Source organism: Rhea americana, unplaced genomic scaffold (assembly GCF_003343005.1).
Source record: "Rhea americana isolate MKP2758 unplaced genomic scaffold, rheAme1 scaffold_115, whole genome shotgun sequence".
Classification (NCBI taxonomy): Eukaryota; Metazoa; Chordata; class Aves; order Rheiformes; family Rheidae; genus Rhea; species Rhea americana.
Genome location: NW_028185206.1, coordinates 718,156 through 732,230, shown reverse-complemented (window position 1 = coordinate 732,230; position 14,075 = coordinate 718,156).

Here is a 14,075-nt window from a genome sequence, read left to right as displayed (position 1 = left end):
TTTTTTTTTTTTTTTTTTTTTTTTTTTTTTACTTCTGGTAAGCCTAGATTTGCATTTCAAACCATCTGGGTGGCCTTATGGCAGCTCATCCTGTTACTTAGTTGTACTATTGGAGATGTAACAGCATATTTCTAACTGTCAGGAAGGCCAGCAACAGACAAGGTAATTGCTGCATTTATCGATGGCTCAGTACCATTGAGCAGCAGGAGCCAAAGGAAGAGACACATGCATTGCATCTCTTCTACAGTTAAGCTAGGCTGAGAACATCTGTTGTTAACAGAAGACACACCAACCAGACATTGTTATGAGCAGCAATACAGCATCCAGTTAGTGCTATTAACAACACTTTACACTTCCCCTCTTTCCTGAAGATGTTTCAAAAAATAAATTGTTGAAAATATACTGTTGAAAAATTCAAAGCAGAACTGGAAGTCAAACTAAAAATGATATGCTCAGGTGGAGCTGGTCTGCTTTGAAATCTAAAGGCTGAATTTTCAACCTTCATATTGGCTTGGAACTTTTAAGATATTGAGGAGATAATTAGATATTAGTTACCTGGAATGCAAATAGAGGCTCTGATACTTCTGCATGCAAAGATCAAACTTAGTTGGAGTTTTTTGGTAGAAAGATGTAATTCCTGAGCCTTGGCCAGTTCTAAAATCAGATACTGTTAATGCCAGCTAAAAGCCATGGATTCAGGAATGCATCATTCTTGGCAGAGCCAATAAAACTGAGGGCATAAATCCAAAATGAAATATTGTCTTTTCCCTGGTATACAAAAGGAAACAGAGGTATTTTGTTCTTCAAAGGAAGTTAGCTGTTTTGAATTTCTCTGAAAACTTGGGTTCAGACCACATGTGTAATATATATAGAACAGACTGATTCCTCATGACTGCAAAAGGCAGAGGAAAGGGAATCATTATGATATCCTGCTTATCAAAGGTTCTTCTTTGACTCCCCCTTCCTCCTCTTTTCTGTAGTACCAAAGCAGATCTTGATGCCTCTATACTCCCCATCTCCCAGGGAGGAGCATCTCTGCCATCACTTGCATTTTATGGATGGGAACTGAATAGAGTTCAGACTTTCCCACATTTTTGGTGGAAGAGGGAGCTGGAGCTGCTGAGCCTGGTGTCTGGATCAATGAATGAGCTTCACTCTGGATGTTCATCATTTTATGTGGTCTGCTCTGCACAATTAAATCATTTCTCCTGTTGGGCAGATTTTTACACAATTTCATCAGTTTTTTTACTGATAATAAGCTATTTGTTTTCAAGTATTAAGACTGATTTTGCCCGGCTCTGAGATGAGCAGCTTCTCCAGCAGCTCTTAGTCCTAACTTCTTCTGTACTCGCCCGCTTACATTTCAGTATCCTCACAGTATTTCCACTTCACATCAACACGTCTTTGCTTGGTCAAAGCTATCCACTCAGACTATGTCCTCTTTGAAACCCTTACTTTTTCCTCGGCTTTGAGGAGCCTTTGCATGGGCTGTCTGTCCTTGAGGGACWTGGGGAGAGGTGGAGGATTCAGTGCCTCTGCTGTTGTACGCAGATTTATGGAAGGAGAGGAGMAGCAAGTAGCCCACAGGGGCTTTAGGGCCCTAGTCATGCTGCAGTACAAAATAACTTGCTCARTGTCAGCCCAGCTGGCGTTAAACTTGGAGTTCAAAGGCTCCTGGGAGACATGACTGTGTAGGAGAGGCTATGGAAACAGAAGAGCTTCCCTCTTCACCCACTTTACATATGGTTTGTGTCACTTGCCTTAATACTCACTGYCTGGTGTCATGGCCACAAAGGGAGTCATATTTATAGGTAACCTGGAGAAGTGCTTATGCCATTGTACAAGGGACAGATGAAGCTTCCTCTGGAATAACATATACAACTGCCAACAGCCAGGCAAGAGAAACCCTGCCTATGGGAACAAGGAGTGTCTTGTCTGAGAGGAGTGCTTGGCTTGCTTTGCCTAGCCAAATAAAGGCTCATGGAAGATATGTTTACCCAGCAAGCACATTGGGGAATACACAGAGGAGAAAGCTGTTTAAGCTGAAGGACAGCACCAGCACCAGGAAAAAAAAAAAAAAAAAAAAAGTTATCAGCTGTCCCAGAATACCTGAAGGGCAGCAGGGGAAAGTTTTCTGGTCTTGGAGGAAAGTATAGAAGTGGAGGAGGAGGGATAAAAAGTTTCTGTATTACTAAGATGGAACTTGAACCCTCACTGAAAGAGCATACTACRTGATAGCCTGCAAAACATGATTCTTGGGCTGTATCCTAGATGCATTGCCAGTCTCCATCCCTGTGTCAGGCAAGCAATTCAGTGCAGGGAGTGTCCTTGTTCTGCTCTTGGACAGTGCCTGGAGCACTGGGAGACTTAAGGTTTGACCAGTATTTATAGCATGAAGGCGCTGCTGCAGACCAGACTGCTGTGTATGTTTCCCGCTCCAGACCACTTTGTCAGACCTCAGAAAAATATCAGGCAATGCTCTAGGGGTTARTGGTACCATGTGAAATGTGATTTTCTTTGGAAATGGCTTCTTTACAATGAAAACCAGATGGTAGTCCCAGTTCAGTAATGAACTGTCAGTTTTGTGGCATCACTCAGCCTGACTGGCAGAGGCTGGTTGGACCACAGACACATGCCAGGATGTCTGACAAACTGCTTCTCCAGCAGTGCCATGCACACCACTTCTTTCATCCACCTTTTCTCTGCATGACTCAGCAGCAACTGGTCAGTAAGGTAAGTTCATGTGGCAAGGTCGTATATAGGTAATGTGAACCTACTTAAAGGTGATACATCTTCCAGGCCAAATAAATATGAATTTCACAAACAAGATTCCAGATAGATGGCTGTGATCCACAGCTCTCTAACACATGCTGATGTGAGGTCCTTGTCATCCTGTCTCAGGCATTTCTGGGACTTGTGGATGTCTTTCCATTTTCTTTTCCTGTATTAGGCATACTTGAGTATACAAGTGCAAGATCCCTCCAAGAAAGGGCTCTGGCCTGTTTCCATGGAAACTTCAGCATTGTGCCTTGTAGCTCATGTGAGTTCTTGTCTTTCTAAATGGGGATGGTTGTATATCACACAGCATACAGTGACAAAACCTTATTTCCCAGGACACAAGAAAGGTGCCACTGGGGAAGAACCAGCAACTAGAGAAGTCCAAAGCCATCTGGCAAGAATGCTGCTCTGCTTTTTTCCCAGTTCTGACAGCAAATATGTTAGACAACAAATGCTGGGGTGAGCTTCTTGGCTTTCAGTAAGTCACTGCAGCACCACAGCCAAAGGCTCATAAGAGTTTTCCTCTAAACATCCATTATATTCTGKTTTACCAGTTCTGCACTGAGTAGGACTGGCCAATTCATTCTTCTGCAACTTGATAAAAATCCAGAGTGGCCCTCTTGAATCATTTTGATTTTGAGCAGAGCAGGAAAGCACCTTTCTCTGTCTTGGTCCAATGGAAGCATCTGATGGAGATGGGGCTTCCCAACTTTTTAGGCTCCAGAGCATTTCCTTCATTGTTTGCATCCATACATTGTGAAATTCTACCAGTATTGACTTGGTTTACCTGCTGTTCTGTCATTCTGTGTTTCATAATTATCTCTGAATGATTTTGAACAGACCTGCCTTCTCTATCTGAAAATGCCAGTTCATCAAAACTAAGTATTCCTGTGGGAATTATATGACCCTGATGAATTTCACCATGAGATGAGGGAAACAGAAGGCACAAATAACAAAAAAGGGTGAAATGTTGGACTCGTAGAACATCTTGGTGGGAATTCTAGTTCTTGTAAAATGTCCTTTCACATACAGTATTAGGGCTTATTAGGGCTGCTGGCTTCAGCTTTCAGAGTCTATCCTTGTTAGGCCTTTGTCAGCCTGGAGAACCCACTATCATCAAATTGGTTTCCCATAAAGGTATTTAGAGGCTGTGATCCCATCTACCCATCTCTTTATGTCCCAGGAGTCTGCGACTTTAATGCTTCTCAGCTTCTAATTGATCTCAGTATTCTTTTTAGAAGCCTCTGCAGCTGAAAGACGTTCTTCTGGAAACAATTCTCCCTGAATTGTTTCCTATTCTTTTCGYTTGTTGCATTCTTTTGCACTTGTTAAGAGATGTTATGGATTCTTTTTGCACAGACTGTAAAAACAATACAAATTTTATAATAATTTCATTAAGGAAGAATTTCTCTGGAAATCAAGATCACTTCTTTTCTGCTTCTTTTGGTCTACTGTCTTTTTATCTTTTCTTTTTTTCCTTTTTTTTTTCTGACCTTTGAGAAATCTTATTTTATCTGTGCCTTTTCCAGATGGGAGATAATCTTTTCTTCACAGGAGAGATTATGTTATATGCTTTACAAATACTTGTGTTGTACTTAAAATGCTGTATAAGGAAAGATAAAGGAATATTCCACTAAAGCTGCAGTTGCACTACAAATGCCTCCTGTTGTATCTCTGTTGTTTACAGTTTTGAAAAGGTTTGACTTTTAACCATCTCCAGTGAGCAAAAACCATGTCTGTGGAGGAGCTTTAATGGTGATGCATTCTCCCAGAACCTCTCTCTGTAGCTGGAATAAACTACAGTAGCTCACCCCTCCTGCTCATTGCATAATATAGTCTGAGTTCATGCAATCATACCTTAAAGTGTTCAAGCCCACTACCCAGCTTTGAGCATGCTAAGTTTGTATGTGCATAATGCAGCTTCATATCCCAATCCTTTCCATAACGCAGATTATTATTCTAAAATGTGAACCAAGTTTTGACCAATWTTTGATGTGCTTGATGCTGATGCTATAACACTGTGATGTTATGCAGAATATCTGCCACAAAGAGAAGATGAGCTGCCCACATGTTTGAATCTTTATTCTTTCCTACCTTAAAGCTGTAGCTCCTTAGGTTTTTGTGACTAGGCTCCTTTATAGGCAGCTCTTCCTTCTGTTCCTTGTTTCATGCATGAAATGGTTTCTTAACATACACTTGCAGATGGATTCCTAACCTTGGGGTCATTACACTTCCTCTCTTTCTTCTCCTTCTGTTTCTGTCAGGTCCTCTCAGTGCATGGTGATGCTGACAGAAACACCTGATTCTTTCCACAGACACAGAAATTGTATTCAGCCATTTCATGCATTGAGTAAAAGTTTGCCATGACTCTTCCTCACAGCTTTCCTTTTCGGACTCTCTCTCCTCAAAGAGCTCTCCTTTTCCAAAGCTATCCCCCAATTGTTAGGGACACCTTTGAAAAGGTGGATGAAGAAAGAGTGTTGCCACATCTGTTAGGAAAGGGCCAACATGGAGAAACAGAGAMCTGCAAGCTTCAGGGAGTGAAGCAGAGAGTCCAAGTTGCTTGTATGAGTACACAAAGCTGAGGCACAAAACATGATGGAGGGTACTGTCCCTCTGGGCCTGACTTTTAGTTCATTTTTGTATCAAAATGGCATATTGTGGAGACCAGGGAACACAGTTACAGCCTCCTTTAATCTTTTGCACAGCAGATGAAGTAATCGGCACATTTCGGGGCTGGTCTCTTACACCACTGGCCTGGCAGCACAACTGCAACAGTTTTAGGAGGGCTTATCAGATGTTCCCCTTCCTGTTGCAGGTTAGTGGTCAGTGAATGGTGAGCTGCTCTCTTACTGGGCTTYAAGAGCCTGCCTATGTGGCTAGGAGACTCTCAGCCCATCGTCCTGTGCCTCAGAAAGGAAACGGGATCATAACAGTGAAGGGGGCAGGAGTCTCTGAGAGACAGAGAGGGACTTGGCCTCCTCTGATCAGCTCTTGCAGGTGAATGACGGGTGAYGTTAAACAGCTCTGACCTCTTTCTAAGATGTAGTCTTCCCTTTTCTGTCTTGGGTGGACAAGAGCTGCCCTCCGACCTTTTAGTCTCCACCACTCTTTATTCCATGCTATAAAAGTAGTAGGCACAGGCAGCATTCAGGGATGAGCAGTGCAGCACTTCTGCAGTCTTCAGGGAGAGACTGCAGACTGTGAGACTGAGGATGCTAGCAGTGCAGAGGAGCTCTTGGGCAGAGGGGGGATGAGGGGCAAGCAGGCCTCTGAGGGAGGCTCCAGGAATGTAGTACACTTGGAGAGGGAGATTACATCCCTGCTCTAAGGTACTGTCCAATTTCAGGATTGACAGTTGCTTGTGCAATATCTGAAGCAACCCTGGTAGGCTCTGAGGCCTGTTAATATTTCATTAATATAAGCATCTGCACAGAATAAAAGCTCTGAATCTTACAAAAACAACTGAGAAGCACATTTTCCTGATGGGGTGTTCTCCACCCAAGAACTGGACTTGAAAGTCACCACCATGGCAGCCAAGCAGTGACAGGAATATGGTTTGGCCATGGCATGTGCTGGAGTCTGAAAACACCATTGTGTTCTGCTTTCTGAAATGGCCCCAGAGAGGCAAGAGGGACAAAGTGCCTACGCTCATTGTGCATCTCMATAGGGGGCCCAAAAACCCCAATCAGATGTTAATGAGCACCCAAGGGCATGCTGCTCTGCCTAAGTGGCCAGGAGCCTTCATCTGTGCAGCTTCCCCAGCCCAGTGAACCCCAAGAGCCTGGCAGCTGTTGGTAGCCCTCTAACATATATTTGCCAGGAAGTCAGGTGTGAAGTGTGCCTTGCAGAACATAARTTTATATTGCACATGCCTGATTTGCTTCATATCTTCTCAGGTATGTGGCAGATCAAGTAACTGTGAAAGGTGAGGGGTGTGTAATTCTTGAGTGAATGTAGAGAACTGGTGGGAGAAGTCCTCTCCGTTATTCCTAAACACAAGGTCAGTCTTGTCCTGTGGCAATCTTTCAGCAAGCCCCAGAAAGTGGGAGAAGTCTCCTGTCACTCCCCACAGTACATAGAACATTGGCCCCTTGTTCCTCTGTTCTTTTGCTACAATCACAGAACCTCTTCCAGGCATTAGGCAGGAGTATCAAGTGAGGCTCTACTTTCATCTAACTGACTCCTGCAGGTTACAGCAATCTAGCCAAGAATATGACTTCTGCTATGATCACCCTTGGCACAGGAAAGATGATATTCAACAGGCAAGCTAATCCAGACCTTCTCATGTACGAGCATCAGACGTCCTGCTTGTCAGACAACGGGATCAACACAAGGAGTGTCACCTCCTCTATAGAGGGCTCCTGCACTGGAGGTGTGTGCCCTTCCTGCCCACCTTTTGAGAGGCTGCCTGGTGAGGGCTACCAGAGAAATATACTCACCACATGAAGATGATAGAGAGGATGCAACAGGCAGGAGGTGCATGAGCAAAAGGCAGGGTGTCCATGTTGTTCTGGCATTTTCATCCCAAGAGCAACCTTGCACGTAAAACGTATCAGTGAGAAGCTATGCTTGCCATTAAGGCAGCACTTTTACTGAGTCCACACTGAGTTCAAAAGTGGATACTGAACATACCACACTGAGACTTTGAGTCTAGGAAATATTTAGTCTCAGATTTCCCTTTTTCAGTAATGTTGTCACAGCAACACTGAAAACTCTGGTCTCTGAGACAGCCATTTTTAACTCATTGATTTCAAGCACTTTACAGAACAGCCCTATCACCAATATCCTTGAGGGAGAACTGAGTGCCAAAGCAGGAAACAGACTTGCCAAAGGTCCATCAGCAGGATACTAAGAGAGTCAATAGAAGTATGGGTCTCCTGAGTCCAAATACTGTTCCTTCCTCCTGAATAGCTCTGTTTTTACTGTCACCAAAGTCACTGTTTTCATTTTGAAAATATTTGCTTTTTGATAACTGGAATAATTGTACTAGGAAAGTGTTCTGGCTGAAAATATTCAGGCACCTCTAATATGAGCATATCACATGTGTAATGTGTATATATTGGTTTGCTGTACATGCTTCATGTCATCCTAAGGAAAGCACAGCAAACTGTATATTTGATACTGTAAACATGTTAGTGAAGCAAGCTTACTTGCCTTAAAATAGATTTTTTWAAAATCAGCCAAGTCTTTCTAAAGGTATTTTTAATAAAAAGCTAAYAGTTCTCTAGTGTTAAATATTTATGGGTATATGGGAACACCAGTACTGTCCTCCATCAAGATAGCTTTGAAAAAAGTTATTTGAGATGACAGATCTGAAAGTTAGTGTGTATGATATGACAGGACCTGGGCAAATGACATAACCAAATGAGACAGGGCACGTTTAAGATYGTTAGAAGGATTTACTGTGATAAGAAAAGGAGTTGTCAGGCAAACTAGGTCTTTTGCTTGATTCCTACTGTTGCCTCACTGCACTTTCATATGGCAGGGCTCTGCTTTCCCTGAGGTGATTGATTACTGCACCTGACTGCATCAGAGTCAGTCATAAATGTTCTTCCAGCAAGAAACAGCCAGATCGTGGCAAGGAAGTCTGAGTTTCCCTTAACTTGAAAGACCTATCTGGTAGTCTAAATGATCCTGGTGACATCTGTAAATCTACAGCAGTAAGATGATGGAGAAAGGTCTTGCTGCAACTATGAGGAAGGATCCTCTTTTTCCAAGGATTTCTATGGTCTGGTGACACTCTGAGCCTATGAAGCTCATGAGGGCTGCAGGAACGGCTCAGACCATACTGCGGAGAACATTAGCTCTCAGTTACCATTACCATTCCTAGATACTTCTCCTCGTGGCCATCTCTGACTAACTCATGAAGGCTCCAGAGACAGAGAGCATGAAAGAAATAGACTGAGGCCAGACTTCTGCTACTATAATATGATCAGTGGACTGCAGTAATAGTAACCAAAGGGAAGAGCTACATCGTGTAAGCTGTTTGCTGCGCACACTTTTCGCTGGTCCTGGGGACTCAAGGACTTGTGCTGTGTCTTCTGCAGCTCTGTTCATCAGACCTATTTAAATAAATGCAAGCAATGGACACTCTTGAAACAATGTCCTTTTTCTCTGATGACAGATCTAGCCACAGTGTGGACCTGCAGACACTGTAAAGCAGTTGGACACAATGGGAATAAACAGAGCAGAATGCCAAGACAGATTAGAGCAAAACAGACTGTTTGAAAAGGGGTGGATCATGGCCAGGCAATACATAGCTGTGCTGAGGAGCAGTGTGGAAAAACCCATAGCTCCTGGCTCTCTCCATATCAGTCAGTCTCCCAGGAAGGGAAACTCCCATTAAGCTGGGTGCATCACATCCCTATGGAGTTGTTGCATGTTCCTTTTGCAGCAGACTTCCTCATCAGCCAGCCTGCTATGCTTCCCCAGGGGCAAAGCAGCTCAGTAGCTCTACAGTAAGGCTGAGCCTCTTCCCCACAATTCAGCATGAGATCAAGCATTCGGCCTTGTCTCAGCAGAAACTGCCTCCCAGCTCTGCTGGGAGCCCGGCAGCAGCAGAGTTTTTCATTCCATTAAGTATTCACACTTTTTTTCCCTGTCTTGCTGTTGTTGTTTCTAAACATGACAGACAATAATCAGAAAACAAAAGCATTTAAGTTCTCTCCACTAGCAAAGCAGCACATTCACAACCAACATCAAAGGTGGGGTTTAGCGATCATTAGTGCAATACCACACTTCAACATGATCAAAGCAATCAATGCCCTGACACAATAAAGAAGATGTAGCTTTAATTCAGCTCCTCCATAAAAGGCAACAATAAAGAGATCTGGGGAGAGGGTGAGAACACTGTAAGGATACAAGGGCATGCAACTGAGATATCCTTTTATATCAAAACCAATTCTCATTTCATATCCAATTATACCTCTGAGCCGTGCAGCCCTTCATTGCTGTCATCTCTAGCTTTCAATTGACATTGCAAATACTGGAATAGAAAAAGCTATCATAGAGCTTGTCTCAGTTGAAATTCCTCCTGAAGTATGTGACTGCAGATGGGTAACTCTTTGAGAGCAGTGATATTTGCTTTGGCCTTGCTGATGCTGCCAGCTAGCCTGATTCACGCTTGGATGAGGGGCCCTTTAGCTACCACCAATCAATGAAAATGGCCTTCTTGCTTCCTATCTGCAACCAGGCAAAAATCTCTGAATGTAGGGAAGATGGGATGACACAAACCATCAGAGAAATGAATGCAGGTGGAGGCAAGGGTAGAGCCGTCACTTACCAGGTGGCCACGAGGGACTGCTCCTTTCCTCTCTTTGACACACACAGCTCAGACTGGAAAACCCTGCAGGAAACCCTCACCTTCTGACTGAGCCAAAGCACCTCTGAGACACCTTGCTTTGTTTTAAAACCTTCAGGACTCTTCTGTATGCCTGGGGCATCATTCCAGGGACTAATTAGAGCAGTCACATGTTTACACTCTGTTCTCTGAATTCAGGTTTGAGCTTTCTCATTGCAGGGAGGAGAGAGACAGGGAGAGTTGTGGTTTGTGTTATTTTTGTGTGAGTGTTTTTTGTTTTTTTTTTTYCCCTAATTAACAAGACCTCAGATTCTGGAAGTCAGCTCCCAAAGCATGTAACCTGTGACTGTGACTGAGTCACTCTGTATTCTCTTGTGTAAGCTAAATAGAATGAGCTTCTTAAGCCTTTCTCTGGAAGACAGATTTTCCACACTCTGAAAGACTTGTAAAGAAGATGTTTTAAAACCTATCTCAGGATGAGAATGCAAAACAAAAGAACAGACCCAGTGAAGAGAAAGACATTCAGTGATACTTAGCAGGGCAGGGAACTTGTCTGGAAGCAGCAAAGCTTCAAGAAATGCTGGCATGTTGCGTAGACAGCAAATTGAAAGTGAGTTTGCCAGCTGGTAAGAGAGCAAGAAATGGAAGTGCCTACATGAATGTGTGCTGAGGAAAGAAGCCATTACAAGACAGAGGAAACAGAACAACTCAGTAACTGACTGGATATGTGAATTAGGAAGAGAAAAGTATTTTGCTTAAGAGGATGGGATGGGTAATAAAGCTTGAGGCAAGAAGGAGCTTGTCTGTGGGTAAGAGAGTAGAAGTTGATGTTGTTTCATTCACTCCCTAAAAGCTTCAGCAGTATACAAGCCAACATGTTAGGTCTTCATCTATATCCCAAAATAGCTTCAACTGGATAGCGTTCGCTTTTTGCTATAGATACCCACTGTCTCTTCTGGATAACAGCAGCATAAGCCATGCTAATTGCTGGGATCTCTTCAACTTCATCTGCCTCCTCTTTCAGAAATAAAAGGCATTTTCTTTCCTCAAAGCTCCAGAGTCACACAACACTTCAGTGGTGGAATGGGAGGGCAGTGACTTACGTCTCTTCAGCGCTGAATCAAACGCACATGTGATTCCAAAGAGAGTGAGGTGAGGGGGTAAGCCAGCAAAAAAACCAYACTGGCCAGATTTACAGGCTGACCTCAAACATCTCAGGGTGCATGTCACTGTACTTGTTGTTCTGATTGTCAGCTCTGAGCTCCCTTCTCTCCCAGGAGGTGAGGGTATTTTTTCTGAAAAAAGAAAAAAAGCAAACACAACTGCTCACAACTGCTGGCCTAATGGGAAGAATGTCCTCATGGATGATCCTGACTTCCACAATGCAGAAGACAAACCATGCTGAACAAGGCACTGCTACAATGGTTTTTACCTGGGTATTCAAATAGGGTAGGTCCCAAACTTGAAAACTGATCCCAGGAGGGATCAGAAATCTAAATGTTGGAGGAAGCCATGCAAGTCCAGAGAGTTCAGGTTTCTGGAGCCTCAGCTTCAAGGACTTGGATGCCCTTCTCCTCTTCAGACTCAGATTTCAGTCGTCCAAGATGCTTATAATTCCTGAAGAATGTAGCCCAGCATCTCTGCAGGGGCAAACTGACACAGCTCCTCTGGCTCAGTGGGATCCTGGCCTAGCACTGCATTTCTCCATTATTTACAGTTCAATTTCATCCCTGCCCTGCCCAGAGCCAGCTGATCTATTCAGTGTGCACTTGGGGGAAGGAAGTGGAATGTTCTGATTTATAGGTGTAAACTAAGGCACAAAAATGCAATTTTAATTTGCTGTAACTCTGAACAACAGGCATTGTCTCATTTCCACACCTTTTTTTGGTAGAACACCTCTCCCTTTAGAATTCTATATGCGTCGGGGAAGCAAGTTGTAGGTCAAATGACGTGACCCTCCAGAAAATACTCTGCTCACTTTATTCACTGGGAATTGTCTATTCCACTCTACTCTCCTCTGCAGGAAATATGCTGTTAATATGTTTATATGATCATCTCAGATGGCCTTTTTGCATTTGCAGCAAGCTGGGATTGTGCCTAGGATTTCATTTCTCTGCAAAATGGTAATGTGTCCCCACTTCAATCTGCCTTTTCTGTGCAGATCCTGAGTACAGGCAAAGGGAATTAAAGAAAGATTCTTATTCTCTTGCTGCTAGTAGGTAGGAATAAGACTACCTTCCCTGAGTACAGTTCCTCTTTCCCTTCTTTCACAGACAGAGTAGCTGAACCTGAGCTGAACCTGTCGCTCACTTGCAGGTGAGTTTGTGCAATGTAAGTAGATTTATGCCACAAGGATATGCAGAGCTGTGGCTCCAGCCTGTGCACACATACATGAGTAGCATGAGTGCTGTCTGCAGCAGTCTGGGATGTGAACCTGTGTGGTGGCCTATGCAAGCCTGTACAGCTTCCAGTGGAGCATTGAGTCCTTGGTAAGCTCTAATCTAACCCTGCTGCTGCTTACAGGCATATAATGCACTCAGCTAAGTCCCTAGCTGGCCTCTGCATGGGCTGGATCCTCATCCTGGAAGTGCCTTTGTGGGCAGCTCTGGCACAGTGAATTGGCCCAAAGTGCAGGGCTGTATATGATACAGGAAAAGGCAGAGCCATGCTCCCTTCTGTTCTTCCATGCTCCTTTCTTTTCTCCAGATGATGCAGGGGCTCAGGAATCCAAGCACTAGGTAGGATGCTTGCTTAGTACAGCTTTTTTTTATCCTCTTCTTAGGGAAGAGGTTTGTTGAGCTAAGGACACTCCACCTTGCAGCATCACGCTCTGGTTGAGCAGCACTTCTGCCTCTCTGTCACTGGGCAGCAGAGGGGCTTGCCCAGCTTTGTGCACCACTCTTATGCTCCAAGCATGATACTCCTCTTATCTGTTGTATCCCCTGTCTGTTTCAGCTCTCATCTGTCTTCACTGGCTGCCTTCAGTACCATGCCTGAAAGACTGACCTTTTCTTTGAGGTCTGTCAGTTCCCTATTTGATTTATGAAGCAACTGGGAGATCCATCATAAAACTTTGTGAATACAGCTGAGGACTTGAAAGCACCACCTTCTTTCTCAGCCTTCTGATGAAATCCCTAAATGCAGTACCAAAGGACAAGGGRTACTTGGCAGAGGCCAGCCGCTGCATGAGCACTGTGAATGCATCAAACACGAACCATGAGCCTGCCCCTTGCCATTGCGTGTGAATGATGTCTGGATGAAAGTGGCAAGAAGAGGGCCATGGGGAAATATATGTGGGTGGGATGCAAAATGGGTTTGTTTGCCAACCAGTAGCTCAGTAGGGAGGTGCAGATGAGCAGCAGTGATCCTGCTGGATAAGGTGAATGCTCTCGCAGCACAAAGATAGGCCAGCTGGGAATTCCTGGGAAGCAGATGTAACATGATGGGATGATGACATCACTAACTGCAGTTGTGTATTATCTTTCAGAGCAGTGGTTTATTTGAAACCTGTTTCCAACTGACCTGACAAATTCATTTCCAAGGCAACAACAGATGGCAGTAGACAGATGGTTCAGTGATTTCAAAGCCTCTCCAAAGAAAGGAAATGCCACTATAAGCTCCTACTATCTTGTCATTAACATCTGCATTAGCTGAAAACAGTGTTAGGAGGACATATTGTAGGCTTGATTTGCCTAGTTATTGTCATGTTTTCCATTGGCATAGCTCCATGATTCTCAAACGTTCTCCTTAACTCAAGAAGGTATTTTAAGCCAACATTTAAATCAGTATTTCATGACTGTGCATGTTTTCTCTGCATCATCTTGATCAAGTCATGTTGTTGCTCTGTGCTTCAAATGTAGATAGTAAACCTTCACTGGTCTTGTCTTTTGGTAGACACCTTGATAGAGAATTTTTCTCTATGTACGCATGAACAGTAGGTGCTGGACTCTGCTTTATTTGGAACATAACCCCATCCAAGAGACAAAGGTTGGAG